Here is a 23,462-nt window from a genome sequence, read left to right as displayed (position 1 = left end):
AGGATAATGTGCCGCTAAAATACTGTGCCTGAGCTAGCCACATATCTTTGACAGAAATGCGTCACCATAGGGGTATTTGCATACACGTGTGTGTACGTCTACCAGTCTACTTGTCTCAGAGTACTTTAGCAAGCCGTTCCCGAGCGGTATAGCCTTACTTGATTTTCCACGTGGTACCGCATAAGAGTAAATCTTTGTGGGCATAGACCGACGTGAAATAGAGCTGTTGAGCAATCAAGATGAGACTATTCCTCGTTAAGGTACGTAGGCACCCTAACTACTCAGAAAATTTTGGGGAACGATATAATATTTGGCCAAAATAAAATATCATAGCCCAAAACGAAATATGTAACGTTATGTTGCCTGCCCAAGTTGCATATTGAGTAACCCCAAAATTTAAAGATGTTGTGCCTGATGAAGCCTTGTGTCTTGTTAAAATTAAAGTTGATCTAGAGAAAATTAATGTCAATATAAAAATCCTTAACCACAATATTGAGATCAACGTGAAAAGAAAAGACACAAGGCTAGGATGTAGGACATGTTACAAAGTCATAACCGATCGCGGATTTAATATCCGATTTAAATGTTCTACTGTAGCGTTTAAAACAATCTGATTTCCAAAGTCCCAGTGATTGTATCATGCTGTCCTCAATACCTTTAGAACTAGCGCTAGTGGCCGCACATGATCGAAAGGAATGTCCGCTATAATCCTTTTCACAATATCCTAATGCCATGAGTATTGTTTTAAGCTTGCTTATAAAATAGTTCCGGGAAACTGGGTTTCCGATATTTCTTCAACGAAAAACGAATCATTATGCTTTGCGTTTATAGGTTTCGTCTTACACTCAGCAGCTGGAATAGCAATTTATACGAAAAAGCGATGTCATCAATCCTGAACAATGAAATTAATACCTTGTCGGAAAATATCTGTCTTTGTAGCTTTTAAATTTATAGTTACTTCGCTTTCTGAAACGAAACATCTGAAATAGCAATTAATACGGACAAGCGATGCCATCACTCTTGAACAATGAAATTATAATGCTGCTAGCCACGCCTGATTGAAAGGAATGTCCGCTAAACTCGTTGTCTAATTGTGTTACTGGACAAAATATCTCTATGCAGTCTAAATGGACTTCGGTCGGACAATAAATACTATTCTTGTAGTTGATACAATGTACTTTAAAAAATTACGTCGGTGAAATAGTAAGCTAACAATATGTCAAACGTAAATATAAACAGTGATGAAGATAATTTGTCAGCAAAAGTTCTAAATTGCAGTTTTTCACGCGATCGTATGTATTTAGGCCTCTTCAATAACTTCAGTTGATCATGATGTCAGTTCTTCACATAAATACGCTATAAGTATCACTTATCCAATACACCTTTCCACTCTCCTGTCAATCATGAGTTAATTGACCAATCACATGTGGTAAATTTACCACATGTGTAAACATTTGGTAGCAGCACGTGTTGTCGGCCATAACCTCGGTCAAACATTCTTATCTAAACAGTTAATTTGATCTAACTTTTCTTGAATTTTCACAATTAAATCGTCCAGAATTTGTTTTTGGGAAAGGAATCAATGTAAGAGGGTAGAGTAAGGTCAATTTGTCAACTTGAAACAAAAAAAAAACTTGTTTCAATATATGAAAGTTATTACTAAATCAATTAAAAAGGAATATAATGGTAGTGCTTATTGTTTTTGAAACATTGTTAAAAGGCTATTTTGAAAAATAAAACAATATATATATTCTGAAACACAAGATTTCAATTGGTGTACAAACTGAGTTGAAATTGATATTTTTTGCATTAATTTAAAAAATTTATACAATAAAACATGCAAGTTACTATGTAAAATTTCTGGAAAGTACAATTATAATATAGTAAAGATTCAGCAACAAATTAATTGACACCTTTCCATATTTAATTACAAAGAATAATTCATCTCTAACTTTATTCAGATGCTTCATAACAAATAAGATAATGTTTAATTTTGACTTTGGTCTACTGTGAGAATATTTGCTGATTGTACTTGAACCTTTTCAAATTTTGTGTATGAATTAAAAAAAAATGAAAGGAAGTGAGAAGTATCGGATATATTTTATTTTCTTAATTTGAAAAAAAGGTGAGTAAAGTGTGCAAAGATTCCTGTCTGTAAGGACAAGACGAACTACAATGACCAAATATTCATGTAAGCAAATAATAAATTAATTTTCTTTTGTTCTTTATTTTTAACTTAGTGAAAGGAATTTTAATTATCATAAGTTATCTATGGATATAAAAAAAGAAAACCGGTTAAATGTTATTTGATAAACAATCTAATAGCTACTGGAGCAATGATGCTTGTTTTACAAGTTGACCCATGCTGTGTTTGTCTACACAGTAAACACACTTATCAGCATTCATTAGCCATGCTTAATTAAACCTGTAATTCATCATCATAATTTATCTTATCAATCATGCAATGTTATATTCTATATCTAGTTGTTAGACTACACTTTTGGTGAATGAGGGTGCTTGAAATTTGCAATATTTTAATTGTTTCTTTTTATTCAGTATAAATAGACATAATTTCTTCAAAATGTCATAAATTTATCTCTCAACTCTTCAGGAGTAACTATATCATCATACTTTAACACAAAAAAAAATATATGAACAATATATTGCTCTTATTTATATTTGTTACAACAAATTCTTTACTTTGTTATTATTCAATGTTCAAAATAACCGCCATTTTGTTAATTAGCTTGTCCAAGGATGCTGAGTTGCCATGTGTTGCTAAGGGGGGCGGAGCATACCAGTAGAAAATGGAAAGGTGTATTGGTTGAATGAACAACAGACAAAGAGCTTCTCCTCCATATTCCAAATATGAAATAAAGAAAAAACGAATGTAACTGTGTGCACAATATCTGGTATCATTTAACATACTAAACCTTACTAAGTAATAATCAACCAAATTACAAAAAAAAAAAACCAACTACTAGTAAGTAGTAAAATAATAGTTTCAATCAATCCAACTATTACTGTATCGTGACATCTGAACTTGTGATGAGTTAGATGTTTGCCCTATGTTGAAGTGTCAGTGTGACTTGAGATAAAGGACGGCAATAAAAGCATATTGTGATATTGTGTTATGAATTGATATATACCATATCCTTTTCTACTTGCTCATAGTATGTAATCGTTGTCGGGGACAAATGTATATATATTAGGATAAAACGTTAAGTTGCATGACTTGTCTATCATTCATTGTGTCATGGAACCTTTATTTCGTTAATTTTCCTAATCTGTAATCAGATTTACGTAGGTAAATTGATAAGGTCGTCGTTGTTGAATACTTGAAGGTTAATTGTTTGATGAACTATAACAGACAGTCTTAATGACTGTTAGTTTAATGTACAAGTAGTTTTGTGGACCTAGTAGAGGTAAATGATATTTGATGGGTGTTACATGTAGAAAGTGTCGAAAACTTTCATGAATAAAATATAATATATGACATGCGGGAGAGTCGAGTATGAATAGTTACAGCGAATGGACATGTATCTGCTTAACTATGTAAATTTGGTAAAGTGTATATATACATGTATGAACATACATTTGTAAAATTGTAAATGTGAAATTGCATTTTTAAACCAATGCATAGGAAGAACCCCGTGGCTTGCCCAATTGTACCGCGATTTCGCGGGCATCATCTAGTACCATATAATAAATGTGTTGTAGTCCGATGATTTTACTCTCATTCTCATGATTCTTGTGAATCCGTAGCATAGTGTCAAGTAAGAGCCTCAATGCAGAACGTAGTCTTGTTGAGTGTTAACAATAATAATGTATCATGATCTATAAGAGTATAGTGTAACGTTTACTAAATACAACCTGGTGTAACATCTCTGTAATCATAGTTCCATATGTACATGGTATACAAAATCTGAAGTCTATGTGCACGTGCTAAATCAGGTGATCACCATAAACATGTCAATGATAAAACAAATATTAAATAGAAAATTTCACATTCAAGATGAACCTATGCACTTGCGAACCTTGTGTAACACAACAATTCTTTAAAAATAAAAGATATATATATGTATATATAAATAAATAGAAAGTAATTGTTTCTGTCTCTTGCCTACACGCGTACGTTCTATGAATGTCGAAAATATATATACAACATCGTGAACTCAATAAGGCGCAATAAATTCTCTTCTGTAGATCTTATATCGAGTGAATGTGTAGATAATTCAAATGATCATGCTAAATTGCTGCTCGTCAGTTTCAAACTGCACGCATAATTTGTTGTATGACCAAAATATGAATTGAGATGACATGTCTATCGATTATTAATCATTTAAAAATATCTATTTTAACGATAGCTTTCAGAATCAATGAAAAATCTAGAAACTGAAATATACAATAAACTGACCTGTCTAGAAGATAAATTTGTACCAGATTCTCAAGACACGTCTAAAATTGTTGGTATACCAGTGCAATCTTATCTGTAAGCCAATATCCACTCCGAGTCATTAGCAGAAAATATCGGCATTGACAGAAACGCAAGCGTAAATAACAAACTAGTGAAAAATTCTGACGTACGTTTAGTGTTGTATTCTAGATATATTTATATACATAGTTGTTACCATTTGAAATTTAGCATCCATTTCTATATTGATTTGAATTTTTTGCACTGCTACTGCTACTAGCTAATTAATGCAACTGACTGAATAGTCCTGACAAAGATTGAAAATTAACACGTGCACCAAGTTCATGAGACGGTTAAGAAAACATTGCCGTCTCGACCACAGACATCATAAATCTAGTAATAAAATGTGTATCGTCCACCTAAATAAATAATGGATTTTTGACAGAAGCCGAGTCGGACAGAACATGAAACACTAATATAAACATCAATTAAAAATTTCTAATTAAAAATGATATACATATATCTTATCGATTCAGATTACATTGTTTTTATACATTCAGTGAAAAGTGAAATACTTTTATAATGAGACATAACAGCAGAGCAGGTGCGTTTAAATAACAAAAACAAAAAGGTTTGTGCTACTACAAATGTTAAAACTTTACATGTTTTTTTTTATTTCTGTTCCCCCATTTTTCACTGCAAATTAAATAAATTAAATACATATTCATGAAATGTACTAATTCATTGGTTGTCTTTTGTTGCTGTAGATCATATTTGTATACTCAAGACTTTAGTTTTCTCGTTTGAATGTTTTACATTTGTCATTTCGGGGCCTTTTATAGCTGACTATGCGGTATGGTTTTTGCTCGTTGTTTAAGATCGTACGGTGACATGTAGCTGTTAAACTATTTTACTTCATTTTCGTGGAGAATGTCTCATTGGCAAACATATCTGATCTTATCTTTTTATAAGAAAAGAAGTCAGACCCATCGTTCACTCACACGGAATTTTGGGTCCTAAATGCTCTCTTCAACTTCTTACTTCATCTGGCCTTTTTAAATTTGATTTGAGCGTTACTGATGAGTCTTTTGTAGACGAAACGCGCGTCTGACGTGCAAAATTTTTATCCTGGTATCAATGACGAGTTTAACTACTCTAAAACATTTATCAAATTTAAAGCACTTGACGACAGACTTTAATTTTAGATGATTTTGTTTATGTGTTATCTAAGGTAAATATAGTCTTTAACCTCTGAAAATTTCTAGTGTGCCATTCCACAAAATATTTAGGTAGATTTTGTTTAGTGTTTTTTGGAACTTTTAAACATTCCACCTGACAACCAACCAGACAATAATCAATGTCCAGATGCAACTCGACGTATTTTGTGTACTTTTGTTGCTTAGTTGGTGTCTCATTGACGTTTCCTTCAGATTGTTTGTATTAATTTTTGTTGTTATCAACGTCACCTTTAGTTCATCCAATTACATTTGCAAACATAATATAGATACCTTGGTAACATTATAGGTGGTAATTAGTCAACGTCTACATAAAGAGATAACGCCAGGATAACATAGCTGAAGGTTATTCCGCTTCTTGAACGCTCCAAGTTCGAACAATATTAAATTAAAATGGAGTTTTGAGGTAGGTGATGTTTTATTTTCTATTTCATTGTATTTTTCTTACATTTATGGATTTCAGCAAGTCAACATGGTGGGCTCGCCTTAGTTATGACATGTGGATTTGACGTTGTGTTACTGTAGCTAACAAAAAAAATGTAAATTAAAATTGACAAATGCTTGAATTTAGAATTATAAGGATAAAACACGTTTTTTTCTTGAGTTTCTTTAGGAAATCATTCCTGCAAGCCATATATATTTTAACCCTCTGGCTGCCGAGTCCTTTTCTTGCATTTCCGCGCCAAAAGCGTCCTGACGTTTCATATTTGCGACGTTACAAAACTTGTGCCCTTCAGTGTGTAGAAGCCATAAATGTCCCTTTTGCAGCAAAATGGTTAAGTTTAATCTCAGAGGGGTTCAATAGAATAGTCACACACCTGGCCCTCTTTTCTTCGCTTCAGTTTTTTAAATTATAGTATTTGTCCTTTTTGAATCGAAATAATTCATACAACCCATAGAGTATTATCACTTTCTCATGGCATGGGCCGTTATATTCTTTAATTTTATTCCTCGCTTACGTTCGTGATAAAATTCGAATATAACGGCCCTGTCCATGTGAAAATTCCCAACAAATAATTGGCATGCATGAATTATTTCTATGTTAGAAAATCGCCCTGTCGGCCATGTGGTTCTGAGCAAAATGATAAGAAACTTTTCATACCAGACCTTATTTACATCATTTCACCTTTTACGCTCAGTAAATTCAGATGAAAAGAACAAACATGTGTAAGATGAACAGACGGATGGACAGACAGATAAACACTCGCCCTTTGGCTTGACGTGCGTTTCAAACATTAATTCGGACATCGTTTATGCTAAATTTCGTCCCGCCGAATGTAACGTTTTTTTTTTATTTGAACGCTTCACCAAGGGTTAACTCCTTGAAACTGTATCGGATTCTTTTGAGTTGACAAAAGGCCTAATATTACATTAAACTATGCCTAATAGCTAGTAGGCACATTTCTCTTACAACATACAAATCGTATTGATACCAAGTGACTTAGTCAATAAATTTATCGGTTTTCAAGAGCTAAATTGACAGGCGCGGATCAAGAAATTAGAAACTAGAGGACCTTATTTTGACACAAGATTGGATGTAATTTTACATTTATTAAATTCTTTTTACTTTTGGGGAGGCGTCGACCCACCCCATCCCGTTCTGAATCCGTGCCTGAATGGCTCCCTTTTCACGTTTGAACAATTTAGGTCGCATAATGGGGGATAAATTTGACGAAGTAGAAGTCTGATTGAATGAGAAATAAGACAAAAAAAAAAAATAATAAATTTAATTCTAAATTTATTCCAAGACAAGAAAATTCTCAAAAAAGACAAATTTAAAAGAATCTTACTTTCTAAAAACAGCTGAAAATGATAAGAATGCAAACTTGATTTTAATAGTTTAATAATAACTATAACATTTAATTTTATCCTGTTATTAACGCTTATACATTTATTGTACAAAGTCGCTTGCTTTTCTAAGATTGCGCATGACAATTTTACACTAAATCCGTTGGATATGTACTGATTGATTTTTTAGTCTGAGAAAACATGGTTTATTAGTTTACTTTTGACTTTGAACGGGCTCTCTGTGACTGTGAGTACTCTTAGATCAGAATTTTGTGTCTTTTGTCTTTTCGTAATTTATTTTGTGCTTAGTTCAGATCTGGTGAATCAATCCCTTTTCAACTGGGTTATAGCTTGTTCTCACGGTGTGCTGTTACCCCACTGTCTGACACAGGTTAGGAGCCTCATGACATCGCGAGGCCTTTTATAAGCCAAATAACCTTATAACGCCTAGAACTCATATTGCTGTGTAAACAAAAAGAGTCAGACGATTCCAAAGAGACAATTAAAACCCATTAGATGAAAAGAAACCGACAACATCATTGCAAAAAATACCGGTAAAACGACGAAAAGACAAAAAACACGGGATACAAAACTTTATACAGAAACCAAAAAGGGAGCAATATGATCACAAAAAAATCCCGGAAGTGATCTAAGCTACTCCGGAAGGGTAAGGCGTGCTTCCGGAAAAAGTGAGTAGAAGATATACATAGTCTTTAGTAAATGACCATCAGGAATTGTTGTATAAAATGTGCTGCCAAATTCCTTGAAAAATAATAATAATAGTGTTGTGTTAAATTGATAAACCTGCACCCTATTAACCTTAACAGTATTGGGTGAAAAAGTATAACATATATCTTTCGATTAAAATAATTAAAAACCTTCCTTGTTATAAGAAATTTTTAATACTTCTTACTAGTTATAACGATTGATAGTTATCTTTTTTTAATTTCGAGTATTATACTAATTTATATCTTATTAACAGTTATATATATGACTAGCAAGTTTTGATATCTCGAGTAGTAAACTGGCATATAACATTCCTTAATAAAATTTCATTATTCTTAGAAAGTAATAAAACTCCAATTTTTCAATTAGACATTTTTTTTATTTTCGTTCCTTGTATTATAAATGAAATTATTGAGGATTTCTATCAGATATACAAATATATCGAGTCTTTAGAAGAGAAATAATCAACACCCTGACTTCTGGGAAATCACTAGAGCTCCATACAACATGATCAAAATCATAAACTTATTCCCTGAGCAGAGGTTACCTTTAATAAGTCAGGTGCGGACATATTAAGTTGCCATAAACGGTTGATTTAACCTACGTACATTCCAAATATTAAATAAAAGGGGAAAAAGAAGCAAGCCTCTATCTCGAGGTTTAGAACAGAGCAGTGCACTTCTCTAAAGCTGAAGCTGTAAGTATTAGATTAAAGATCGCAGATTTTTTTACCATGCTGCATTGCATGTCTGTTTGTATGAAGGTATAACATTTTATATTTTTGCAAACGTTTGAGTGAATAAACGGAGTTTAAAGAATAGTACATTCGAAATAGATAGCAGAAATCTAAACTGTCTGTAATTTGTTTCAAATTCGTAAATGTTGGTTATTCTTTGAAAATATTTGATAAAATGAAAATACAAAAACTAATGGAATTGCATGATCTCCAAAAGGAGCGAGACCGGGTACGTTAACAGGGTAAGCGTCTTCTGCTATGCATACACCACCCACCATGTCAATGCATACACATACAGAATGTCACAATCGGTAAAATTACAGATCAGACGACTATGCTGGTATCTTGAGATCTAAGACCGTGAAAACATGTCGCTATTGAGTTGAGATCAACCAATTCGTGATGGTGACCGTTCAACGTATTTAGTGTCGATTGCAGTCGATCTTCTTCATAACTCTATTTGAGCAGTTTTTGAGTAAGGAGCAACCCCGTGTTAATGAAGTCTTTATAGTGTGAAATTGCACGAGCGTAACGTACTGTATTAACTGAAATATTTGAATAAGACGGGAAATGGGAAGTTGACATTGGGAAAGTGGAAATCAACATTTTTGTCTCAGATTCTAGTATGGGTCCGTCTATCTGTGTCACTATCGTGGACAAGATCAAGATCTGAAACAAACATTCTTCTTTTGGCAATATCATAAATATCAAGTTCAATGGGATATATGAGCACTCATTAAAACGTAAATTATTTTTAGTTAAAAATGTAAGTAAAAAGCTAGGGTTATTGAATGTCCGAATCTTCTTCGTCTTCCTATGAGGGAGATCAAACCTTAAGGAAAACAACAAAAAATAGCAAGCAGTTTTGTTTCTGTTTGATGACAGTTCAGCCCTTGTAATTAGTATAGGAAATAATTTTGTGTATGTAACAGTTCTATTTCGATTAGTTCTTCCATCCTGTCACTTTTTCAAAAATGGTTAAATACAGGAATTCAGTGTGTATTTTGAAGTATTTTGGTGTCAATTGCTCAAAGCACTGGTACATAAAATATACGTTTTTAGTATTTCGAAACATAGATATTTGTAACATAATATTTTATGCACGCCATTATGATTTTTTTTTATCGTTATGAGGTATCTGTGTCATAGAGACCACAGATTGTTTTCGAATTGTTGGCGCTTCAATCCCTCCGCTTTACGTCGAATCTCTGAATGAGAATTGTCAAAGAATTGGGCAATGGCCTTGTGCAACACGACGGTTGTCACACGTGGAGCAGGATCTTGTAACCTTTCTGATGCACCCGAGATCTTCCATGCTTTTTTGGTGGGATTTGTTTTGCTCAGCTTTTGATTGTTAGATTTGGTGTTTTGTATACTATTGTTTGTCTTTTAGTCATCTTCCCTTTTTGACATGGTGTCGGTGTCTTTACGACTTATGAACCTTTTTGACATGGTGTCGGTGTCTTTACGACTTATGAATTTTGTTTTTCCTTTATTATCTTCCGGCTTTCTATACGTGAGTTAATATGTAGTTAGTTATCACCCGTTCGTTTGTTTGGCTCATGAAAAAAAACCTTGTTTATTGTCATTACACATGTTCGATTTATATATCTACGTATCTATACAGTCTTGAAGATTTATACGCATTACATGTATGAATTTTAATCCTGGTATTTTTTTATGAGTCTTTCATTACACATAACACTTATAATCTGTTTTTCTTTTTGTTTGTTATGTTCAGATAAAAAATTATAACTTTGAATGGTTTATCTCTTTTTTTTGTATCTGATTTCATTATATATACATGTACTATTTACCAGATCGTTTTCCTGTACACTTATAATCACAGGATTTGCAGAAAACATGCTGAACATTTTAAGGGTCCAATTTTGAAAAGTAATGGTACAATATATTTTTGTTACAAGATTCCTACTGTAAGAACAACAAAACTAATTAAAAAGATGACTGTATTATTTAATAACACATTGATTCTACCAGGTCAAGACGGGGCTATATGTATTGCGTACAATAGCACTGTTTCTAAATACTGTTGAGTGATTTTTTTATGGAAAAGAGTCAATTAATTTCCTCTCTAGTACTGATAATGATGATTTCTTATTATCTTATACTTATTATAACTCCTTTAGGTAAATTTCCCCGTTGCAAAATTAAGAATTTTTTAAGAAAGTAAGGTTCCATCTCCCTCGGGCAAAAAGTTGATCTTCGATCCATTTGGCTATTCTTTTTATACCATTTTGTTCATATAACTCTTAAAGTTTCTACGTATTTCTCTCGTATTGTTAATTTTTCTGTTTTTGATGGTGATATTCAGATTGCTTCTTCTTACTTAGTGTTCAGATGGTTCGATAAGCTTTTGATACCATATATTGGTAAACATTTTGGAGTTTAGGACTTGACCTTCAAATCTTTTATTTTTGGCTGAATACACATACGCTTATGTCAATAGCTATTCTAACATTGATTCTGCTATTTTGAGGATGAGCTTTCAATGCCTTAATTTGCTTGTAGGTTTTACATTTCGGAGCAGTTATGTTAATCCCCGCTTTTTGGTGGGATTCGTGCTGCTCAATCATCAGTTTTCTGTGTAGTGTTTTGTGTAGTGTCGTTTGTCTTAAAGATGTTCGCTCCTCTTGTTTTTAAATTTTTGTCAGATATTCGGAATCCTCTGGTTTTATCCATGTAGTGCCATAAGAAATAATTGCCCACTAACCTCTACTTTTCTGTTCATAATTTTATTACATATAGTTTAAAAAGCCATATTTGAAAATATTATAAAATCCTTGTTATTTGTTCATAGTTTTTGAAAGAAAAAAGGTATCGATGCTAAATGTATGATAATTCTAGAGAGAATCATTTCCCGCCAAATTTTTCAATGCCTTATATCTTGATAACATGACGGACCCTTCATTTTTTTTTTCTGTTATTTCAGTTCCACTATTTAAATACTATCAATTTATAACAGTCTTCTAAAAAGCTTGTTATTTTGAAACAGAGTAGCAAACATCCTTAAAGTCGTTTACGTTTGGACATGATGGTGTCTGTTTTTTCCTTTGCTGTAAAGTTTTTGATTGCTACCTTGGTATCATCTTCCCCTTTTTCATATCTGTTGTCATATTAGATCATCTGTGTTCTCGATTTATTTCCAAATGTGTACCGCAGAAGCTCTTTTAGAACTTTCTATGATTGTCAACCTAAAGTTTTGTTGCAATATCTATAGAATTCGAAAATTTGCCTTTTTGTTTTGATAATTGTTTTTTCTAATTCTGGTACTTTTTGTTTTCATCGTTTAACCAACCCAAGTAATGCAAATAAAGATAATAGTTACAAAGCCTAATACAGTTTAAATAATATGTATCATATAAGTCTACTACTACCATTGTGTCTTTTGTACTAAACAAAAATCTTGAAATGGAAATTCCGAAAATTTGAATTTTGCTAACTCAAGTTAAATAAAATCTTACATCCTTTTTAAGTCTAACAAATTTAACCCTTTGTCAATATGAATTAACAATTTGTCAATATCTTTTCAATATAAATAAAGACTTTTAGATGAAATTATTCAAGACAGAACCTCTAGTACCTAAAACATGAGTGTTTTTTTTATCATTTGTCTTTTTATGCCACGACCTGGTTTGCAAAGTAAGAAAAACATTTTGACTGTATGTGACAAAAACACGTGTCTTATCAGCATTAACATACAAATTTTAACCTCTTCTTTTCTGTTCTTATTGCACAACAATTGAAATCATCACTGCACATAAATGTCCATTACATAAACAGCGAATCGGACTATTCACCTTTTTATCACCACAGTTTGAAACAAGCAAAACCAAGAAAAAAGCAATAAAATATAGATTACGTGATGTTGCGAAAGGTCGTCATGATTTCATCAGCAGACTTATTATCAACAACGTAAAGTAGGAGATTTTAATCAGCTAATCTTTTTCTGATCAATTCCTTCTGGGTAGTTACAAAATGCGCAATTTACAATTTTAGTTGAAATTCAATATCACGTTGCTATAATAAGAAGGAAGAAACCCAAATCCATTATCCAATCGTGAAAAGACGTTAGTAGCTATTGTAATTCAATGCTGGTGAACTTTTTATTCTGACGTCGTATCGTTTAAATATTCTTTTTATTTTGTATAATAACGATTGACTGAAAGAATTAATTGATTTAAGTGTAAATAATTTACGGAAGAAAATAAGGTGACATTCAAAACTCATATGACGATAGAAACTGACAACGACATGGCAAAAAAAACGGAAGACGAGGAAAAGACAAACAAGTTAGAATAAACCACCACAGCAGTTAATCATACAATAAAATGATAGGGTTTTCAATAATTGGAAAAATATTTTCAACTCCGTAAAAGAAGCAGACAAAATGTATTACTATGGTGGTTGTCTTTAAAGTCTTTTTTAAAAGACATCATATTTAATATTCAATCTTCCCGATGGCATATTATCTATAAAAACGTTTTCTGAAGATAACGCCTTTCCCTTTCCTATTTTCCCTTTTCCATTTCCTGATGGTGATACTCCGTGGCTCCTTATTGCATGTACATTTCTCAGTTTGTTTGATACGTACATTTACTGAGCCTGGTACTCTGGCTTCCTCCACCAATACACACTGGCTGCTATGATATGAATAGATTATCGGGTTTTCTGCACATTGATATCACATATTGATATTGATTGATATTGATGGGTGAAAGCAGCGAACGAACAAAAAAGCTTCACAGTGTGTCGAGCGGCTGATATTTTACTTTGTCTTTTCGCAGAAAACCCGAGAATCTGTTCATCGTACTTTTTCTGGTCTTAAGACGGCTTTTCGCTTGACGAAAGTAAGCTTGATAATGTCTCCTCACATATAGTGTCATCGCTGATAACTTTTCCTCAGACATTGTGACGTCGCTGATAAGGTCAAATCCGTGATACGACTAAGCGGGCAAGTGAAGGCCGAAAAGGCCAAGTTTGCTAAAAGTGGCGTTAACAACCAAAAATAAATCAACGACTCAATTAACGTAGTATTTGTAATGCTACAATATCTTTGCGCTAAGGACACATATATCATCAATTTGATAAAAAAAAGTCTTAATTTTATCAGTAATATATAGGAATTTATTATGAAGTATTGATTCACTTGCAAGAATTTGATAAAAAATAATGTTACAAATCGGCTTTATCGAAAATTATTTCAATAAAAAATGTACACAACTTCTCCTTCAAATCTTTAACTAAAAGGCCATTAGTTGTAAAATTCATGTTCATCGATTTGACCAAAATTCTCATATTTGATTTATAACAGACTAAAACGTATATCCAAATTACAAAAAAGTCCAAAAGAAACAATAAACAATGCATGGACTCTATATGATGTACGTATCAGCATTTCGTGTGCATTTTAGACTAGAAGCCATCTCATTATCCACCGAGACGACCTCCAAAGACTGCCGACGGTCATATAACGGTATAAACATAAATATAAATATAAATGGATAGACAAGCACGTGCAATCGTAAAATTACGATTTTCTAGATTTGTTTGATTTCAGGTTATAGATTAAAATACATGTAAATCCTGGTTTTACCTGTATAAGAATAATTTTTGTGGGACGGATCAGTCAACGAAATGGTTATTCCTGGTATCTCTTTTGTTTCACTTTTCAATGTTGACATTCTTTTCTTTTTAATGAATGAACATATTGACCCCAGTCTGTACACATGCATAAAAAGCAACCCATTTCCACTAAAGATCAAATTAAAGGTTGCCTTTTTTGGTGTGTAAACAATATTTTATTGTGAAAGAAATAACATAAACATTACAAATATAACAGTTATATTAGGATTGGAAAACAAGATTGCATGAATACAGATTTAAATTAGGTCGAATAATGGACTTATACATCAGCGATGTTTTTTGTGCTCTTTTTGACGAAATTGAACCGCACTGACTGCTTAATAGCGGAATATTATTTCTAAATTCCGCTTTTATAAATGTTTGGGGGAGGGGGGGAATCGTAATTTAATCTTTTGTCTAATTCGTAGCTAATGTCCTTTTTTAAAAGACCTATCAACAAGCATAAAATTATGATATCGCTGCCTTTGAAGAATCCTGGATTTTAATATTTATATAAAGAGAAGCGAAAGATACCAAAGGGGTAGATAACTTCTTTATTCAGAGCTTGAAAACCTATACTGTTCATGACCTTGATGTATGTAATCTACTCCGATATAAGATATTGTGTATGACCGGATTATTCCATATTAGCAGATTTCGTTTTATGATTTTACATTCACTTACTGCGAATTTATTTGGTGTGTTAGTATACCAATACCAATACCAAATTGTTTATTATAGTGACACGTTTTGTATAATATTAAACAATATATCAATAAGCGGTTGTAATTACATGTATCAACACCCAGCCCTTTGGACCTATAAGTCACTTTTAACATTTATACATATAAAAAGAATAATCATTTAACAGCGGGACAAAATTAGAATTCAGGTTTGATTGTTCCTATACAAAAAGTTTTTTTCTCTTATTAAATGCATTGTTCAAAAATTTAGCAGTTTTTCTAGGATATTTACAGATAAGCACTTTAAATTGTTCATCTTTAGAGATGTCTTCAAAAGAGTGTTCTATATTCAGTATAAGTTGAATTCCTAAATCTCGGTAAAAATTACAGTCCATCAGAAAGTGGCGTTCATTTTCAACACAGTGTGAGTCACACATTTTGCAAAGCCGATCAGCTTCTGCTTCTCCAACGAACCATCCTGTTTCGATCCTCAAAGGAAGTATGCCGCATCTAAATTGTGCCAGTATAGAACGTTCAGCACGAGTGAGGTTCAGTCCAACATATGTTTCACTTTATATTCTGATTTGAATGTTTTATATGTCCGCAATTTTGGAAAGTTTGTAATAGAGTTTTCCCATTCAGTGGAACACAACATGTAAAGTCTGTCTTTTATAAGAGAAATATCACAAATCTGTTTTTGGTGGAAATAATCTTCCATGTCAATGTGTGTCAAAATAAGTTTCACATCTGATGACTAATTGTTCAAACACCGTTCAAGGTCCCAGTTGAAAACCTGTTTACATACTCGTGAATCGTCCATTCGGATGAGCTTGTTCCATAATCTAATTATATTGTACCAGTGTCTTTCTTTACATGGCAGCCATCCAACATCATCATTTGTAGCAACTTTTGAGGCGAATTTATGAACACCCAAGAAATAACGAATGGCTTTGTTTTGTACCAAGTTAACACATGTATAGTCTTTAAAACCCCAGACTGAGGAGTTATCGTCTAAAATCGGTACGACAAAAGATGTAAATAGTTTTTCAAATGTCTTTATTCCAAAGTTCTTAAGATTGTGAATTTTTGAAATTATTCCACCGAGTGCTCGCCCTCCAGCTTCCGACAACCTCTCAGCATTCACTTTATAGTCTTTAAATTCAAGGAACATTACACCCAGATATTTGTACTTGTCGACAGTCTGTAATGAATTTCCTCCAATTCTAAACTTATATTCGGATCGTTTTATACGAGATTAGCGGAAATGGACTATCGATTTCTCAGTGTTAATAATTACCCGCCATCGTTTACACCAGTCATTGACTTTGTTCAACATCGCTTGCATGTCATTTTCATTGGGTGAAATTAACACTATATCGTCAGCATACAACAGTATCGATAAATTTGAGTTTCCAATGCTAACACCAAGGTCAATGTCCTTAACTGTATTTGTAAGAGAATGATAGTCCCTTTCTTCATGATTAAGTACGAGCGTAAGCGAGTACTTATCAAGAGGTAAGGGATTATCATTCTCTCACAAACTTAGAATATTGTAAAGTATTCAAGGGTCAAATGATCTCTGGATTGGTTGTATTCAAGAATTAGTTTCATTGTCGGTACAGTGTTTATAATTAAAGCACGACTACTTTTTGGGGCATTTCATTTATGGATTAGTTTTTGTGATGTCAGGACTTTCTTATAATTTGGCAAATGTAAAAAAAATGCCTTATAGACATTAGGTGACACAAAAGTACAAGGAAAAGGTAGGAATTGTATGTGTTTGCTGATTGTGAGTATGAATGTAAATCTTGTAATATTTTAGTGAGAAATTATCTTTTTTTTTTTTACAGTTTAAATCAATAAATACATTTGATTTATAACTAATTTTATTTCACAGCCAATATTTTGGTCCGGCTTTTAAATTAAAAACTTTTTCATTATGTCAGGGGAATGTTCAAATAAAATGACTTTAAAAGTTTTAAATATATTCAAAACTTAAATCAAATTCCTGTTTTATCTTATTTTATCGGAATATTAGAAATAACCATTCTTCCCAAACGCTGGTACAGTAATCAGACTTTTGGAAAGCAAAGATTTAGGTTATTTGTTATTTTAAAACTTTTTTCTCTTTTTTCGCATCGCTTTGATATTTTAATTTTTTAGTAATTTGAAGTTATTAATATTTTCATAATAACATTAAAGGTACCAATTTTACTGCACCAGTAAACTTCAACTTATTTTGATTTTTTTGTTTGTTTCACAATTCAACTTTTAGTCAGTTTCAATCACTGTGTGATACATTCTTTTAATCTGATAAATGTGCTTCGGGGCATTTTGTTGTAATTCATTCATAGAAACTCTTTGTTTTGAAATATAAGGAGGCCTTAACAGTAGGATAATCCCTTACTAAGAACATGATTTACATTCATTCTTCACAATTAAAAAAACACCAAATCCTACAATTTCATTGGTCGAGAGCACTTTTCTATATTCTAATTTTTTGTTGTTGTTATTACTGGTCGATGTGGTTTGTTTAAATAGAGCTATTTATGGACTGCTTTTGTCGTATGGGCTCCTATATCGCTTTGTTATTCCATTAATTCATGGTCCAAGATTCGAAGAAGGTAAATGACCAACGCTGCAGGGAATTTGAACTTATTCTACATTCAAGTTGTGCAGGAAATTGAATTACCAATTCCACTTGTTTGTTTCTTGACAATATAGGATATTAAAGGGCTGTCGGATAGACTTATGATACTGATTTCCTTACACGATACACGTTTCTTTAATAACTTTTATCAGTTTCGCTCTACACAAAAAGTTTAGAAAACAACAAATGAAATGTATGGGAGTATCAATACCAACAGGAAAAAAATACATAAAACCAATCATTTTTGTACTATATAGATTCATAAAATGGAGCAATCAAATTATATAATATATATCATGGTAATGACTGCTTGAATTACGATATCATCAGGGATGCAGCGATACAGACCTGTGTATGCAAAAGTTAAACAGCAGATGTTTCTTGAATAAATTGAAAGTGACAAGCTTGGACAGGAAATAATGTTTTACTTTTGTTATTTAATTTTAGCAACTCAAATATACCCTTTTTAGAAAGGTAAGGCTAGTATATGCGGATACACGTAATAAAGCGTAAGTTTTTCTTGATGTTTTGGAATTATTGTAGACATTGAAATCTTGCAGTTTTTTATGTTTGTACACTATGTAGATTGTGTAGAAGGATCACAAATATACTGATTTTTGTTTATATTTTATTCAGACAATGAAATATACAACGATACTGATCTCATTGGCAGTTCTTTCTCTTCACATTTCCTGTATAAATGGTTGGTTTTTTGAAAGCCCAGAACATCCAACAAGACGAGAGGACGAGGTATGCAATATATAAGTATATCATTTATATATATTATATAATAGGAGGTTTGGTATTATTTCCAATTAGGCAACTATCATTAACAGTCCAAATGAAGCGGATTTAAGCAACTATAAGTTACCGTGCAACCTTTAAGAATGAGCAAAATCCATATCGTATAGTCAGCTATAAAAGGTCCTGACATAAAAAAAAATCGAACTAATTCAAACTAAAAAACCAACGACCTGATTTATGACAAAACAATAAATTAAACGCAAATATGACAGACTGAAACCAACAAAAGTGATTTGTTATTTTTACATTGAAGCATAGATAGGTTGATAAACGTTGATGGGACATTAAACCAACAATACAAGAATTCCAAAAATGAAGTTACAAGTCGCTCATGTTATTGTTATCTTTCAAGCATCTTCAAGAAGAGATTCGCGATGATTCGTAATTCAGGGACAGTCAAGATTGAAATACACGTACAAGTATTAAGACTTTATTTCATATATGAACAATTCCAATCATTGATAGCAACAAATATTGAAAGATAGAGTCGTAATTTGGAAAAACGACGAAAAAACGAACAACAATAAAAAGCACTACACAGAAAACTATAGAATGAGCACCACGAACCCTAACAAAAACCCAGGGTGAACTCGGGTGTTAATATGATAAATGTATTTAAGAATAAAATGTTTTTGAATTGTAAACTTTATTTGCATATCTGTGTGGTATTAGCTGTTTTGTTAATGACTTATGTTTACGAAGTTATGGGATATAGATTTATGTTCTTTTTTATAAATAGAAAACATTATAATTCGAGTTCGTTCTTATATCCTTTTTTTTTTCTCTTGCAAAAGATAAGATTTCAAATAGATAATCATGAAACATTGACACAAACGACAGAACAATAGTGCAAACAGCTCAAACTGCTGCTCCTCATCCTGAACATTTTTTGATAAGTTTACAGCTATAAGAAATGGTCCTTTATTTGCGTTAATTTTAAGATGGACCCGAATTGAAAAAAGTAAACTCTAAAATCGTACATCGATGTTTTGATGAAACAAGCAGTTGGGCTGCTGTCTTATCAACGTAACAGAAACGCACGATGGACATTTTTACCTATATATTTAGATCTATCAGTTTTTTTATGTCTATGATTAGTTTAATAATTTTGGCAGTATCCTATCCCAGTCATAGATAGTTGTCGCTGAAGTCTATAAATTGGAACAAATACAAATGAAAACAAAACGTATGTTATTGATCATTTTAAGATAATAGATCCCACACGTCCACTTGTCAGTTTAAGTCCATGGACACTTGCTACTGGACATGAGTGTGGAATCGTGATATAGAATTTACATGCATAGCAACAGATTTTTACCCTGGAATCACTCATCTGATTGGTGGCCACTCAATTCAGATTTTACTCATATGTTTGTTTTAAATCTGGACTTATGAGACATTAACTAAACATTGATATACTATTTGATTTATGCATGCAAGATCGTAATATTTATTTTTCACTTTCAGTTAACTGATATTGCTGAGGTAAATCCAGAAGATCTAGATGATATGCAGTTATTTTTAACATATAAACCTTACTTTTTGGAATACGCCAGACAACAAATGTTAAGGAAGAGAAATCCACCTTCAAAACGATCCCTGCCAATCATGTTGCGACAACGGAAAGAATAAGAAGCTTGACTTTAGTACAATAAAATCTGTACCAACTGTAAAAAATTATTTTTGCATGTAATTAGTCCATTTTCATAATAAATTTTAAATTAACATATAACTCCATTCAAGTCTCAAGCAGACATGTACTTACAAAGATATGCACCCTTCATTTCTCGACGCATATGATACCACTCTATATAATAATTGCAATGTGTCATAAAGTTAGAGCTACAGCCAACATTTTAATATTCCATAATATGACCAACAGCTAACTCGCCTTTCGGGTTATTGAAAAGTGAGCCGATGACCTTATTTTCATAAAGTTTTGATGTAAATGAATCCGTTGAGAGTAATTATATGGAGTTATTTTGGAGAAAACATGAATTTAACCTGTCTTTATTACCCCTTTTCAAAAGAAATGATTTTGACAAAATTAAAAAGTCATTTATATAGTCCAAATGTTAAGTCTGAAAATGTTTAAATTTTGTCGAGGACATTTTGAGCAGATAGACAAATTGACAACATGTTTATAACATTCATTTTGATAGGGAATGTAAAATAAAAGTAGTTATATATATGTTAAGTTGTATTTTTCTAAGGCTATCGTAGATTATATAAATAATATATAGCTAAGAGGGGGGTATAGCAGATTGTTACTCCGAAAACATTGTCAACCAAGGCAAAGCCTCACCAAGTTGATGAGATGATTGCTTTAGATAATCAAGAATTTTCTTATCATACTTCTGATACTTAAGAAAGTAACTTATTTCAGATAAATCTTATTGTCACAGCAATAATATAAAAAATACTTAAAACATTTAATTAATTCTTACAGAGATTAGTTGGAGATGTTTTACCGTATCGGGAGGTAGAAATCTTATAACAACAGGGAAAGTATACACTTGTTTACTAGCTATGAGGAGAATAGGAAGTTTATTGTCCCCCGAGACACCAACTTTTCTCGACGCGAAATATTAAGTTTGTTTTTTTTTGTAATCATTGTTTGTGGTTGTCTACTTTTTGTCTACAATACATGATAATGCATTCAGTTCTTTGGATTTATTGTTGAGGGTATTCAAACTCTTCGGTAATTTCTAATTCTTTAATGTGTCTTTATCACACACAAAATTGGGTCGATTTTTTTTTTGTAATTACTTTCAAATGATGGTATATATTGTTAAATCTTCTATATGATCTTTTTGGTGTATGTAATATTCCATTTCTGGATACGGACATTCATATGAATGATTTATTATGAAATTGTGTTGTATAATGGGAAATGATCTTTTTGCGCTTATATATTGGTGAGTTTTGGAAGTGTCTATGGGCCACTCGATATACTCGGAATCACGATTCTCGGAACGTCTCGAAAATTTTCCATCATTTATACAGGTAGTTATTTATGTCTTTGATACGGTTCATATTTCAACAATCCGGGAAACGGTTCATTTGTAGATTTGAAAGTAAAACAATAAAGACTAGGTTGCATTCTAAAAATCATTTATATGTTAGAACCTATTTGCCTTTTGACAAAATAATATGAATGTTTATTTAATTTGAAGTATAATGATATCGCAATTATATAATTCATGCTTTGAGACGGTCCCTCTACGCGTTGTGTGTGTTGTATTTAATAAACCTGGGAATAGTCTATTGATATACAATGACCCAGAATAAACTGATTATTTCTGAACGTTTACCATTGCGTTTTGCGTGAACCCTTCAGGGTTCACGCATATTAATTAGTTAGAAATATAGTCTATGGAGGAATATTCGGAAGCTAAATTATTCTTCATTCGGAACACTTATTCATCTTATCTGTATTAGCCTCCTGCAATTAAGAGCACCTCCATACGGGGGTATCTGAGATATTTAAAACGTCGCAATAAAGAAATTGTCACAAATCGCTTATTCTCTTATCTGATATATGATAATAAACTAAATGTATCTATAGATCACTTTCAAACATGTATGTTAAAGCTATATTTATGCATCGTAAGTGTTTACTTGAGCAAAGTTGACAGTTGCAACGTTTGATAAACAAGTGAAAGTTAACTGGTCAAGATTTAACGACCTATGGTATCGAACGTTTGTGCCAGATATTAATGGTGTTGTGGTTTCTACATAATGAGTTCTAGTAGGCTTTGGGATTTGTTGATTTGTAACAATAAATTTTATGCACATGTCATTTTGACAAATTAGATAAACAAAAATGTCTGTTTCAAAAACTGAAAATAAAACAAATAAAATAAATAGATATAAGAAGATGTGGTATGAGTGCCAATGAGACAAATCTCCATCCAAGTCAAAAGACTGTTTGTTAATATTCCCAGGAAATAATCATATTCTTAATAATAAAAAATATATTATATACTTTTTTAAATAAGGAAATAGATTTAACAATTGGATGTTAATCTTTCATGAGGTCTTTAAAAAAATATGTTATGCAAAAGAAAAAAATACATATACACAAAACAATTAACTCTAGATTTTTACACTGAATAAGCATACAATGGATTCTGTAAACATTGGAAAGTTAGAAAAAAAGTGTATTTGATCTTACGTTAGGGTATTTGTTTAAGCAATTATATATCAAAATAAGAATTAAGATTGAAAATACATAATATACTGAGACCAACATTCTTTCAATACATATATCTGAATTTATGAAATTGTGTTTTAAAATTAAAAATTATTATGAAATGCGGTTCCTTCAACCAACACACGTAATAAATCTCAAGACTTTAAACCGTTTTTGCTAACTAAATAAATGTTTGTTGCCTATAATTCAGAATTTTATCAGTGTTTCGGAATTTTTTGCTTAAAATTGTTTAAGCATGGGTCCCTTTTCAAAAGTCTCCCAACTACTACCTCGCAAGGTATTCTTGTGCGCATGCGTTTATATGCTTTTTTGACCTCGTGTGACTCAATTTTATTAATGAAATCTTTTGTATCTCGAATGTAAAAGTTAAGCCTCTTCAATAATGGTTTTATAATTAGATCAAGAAATCTCTCAATGCGTCTCGTGGGAGAGTTACACTTATTGATAATTGGTCGGTAAGGAACATTTAATGCCTCCTACTATCTGACCAGTTCGCAATGCCTCATTAATTTTGTCTAGATTTATTTTATGAATTTTTGAAAAACGGTACATGTGTCCATGTTTTGA

General features: G+C 32.0%; 1 long non-coding RNA gene across 1 annotated transcript; it reads left to right on the top strand.

The window, feature by feature from the left end:
- Positions 1-5,955: 5,955 nt before the first annotated feature.
- On the top strand, positions 5,956-20,318 carry LOC127702507 (uncharacterized). The gene is made up of 3 exons (XR_007982460.1): positions 5,956-6,055; positions 18,512-18,625; positions 20,147-20,318. It is a non-coding gene; the product is annotated as an uncharacterized LOC127702507 (long non-coding RNA).
- The last annotated feature ends 3,144 nt before the right edge of the window (positions 20,319-23,462 follow it).

Source organism: Mytilus californianus, unplaced genomic scaffold, assembly GCF_021869535.1.
Source record: "Mytilus californianus isolate M0D057914Y unplaced genomic scaffold, xbMytCali1.0.p SCAF_5, whole genome shotgun sequence".
Taxonomy (NCBI): domain Eukaryota; kingdom Metazoa; phylum Mollusca; class Bivalvia; order Mytilida; family Mytilidae; genus Mytilus; species Mytilus californianus.
Note: the sequence above shows the minus strand (reverse complement) of the source record. Positions and strands in the feature narration are given on the sequence as shown.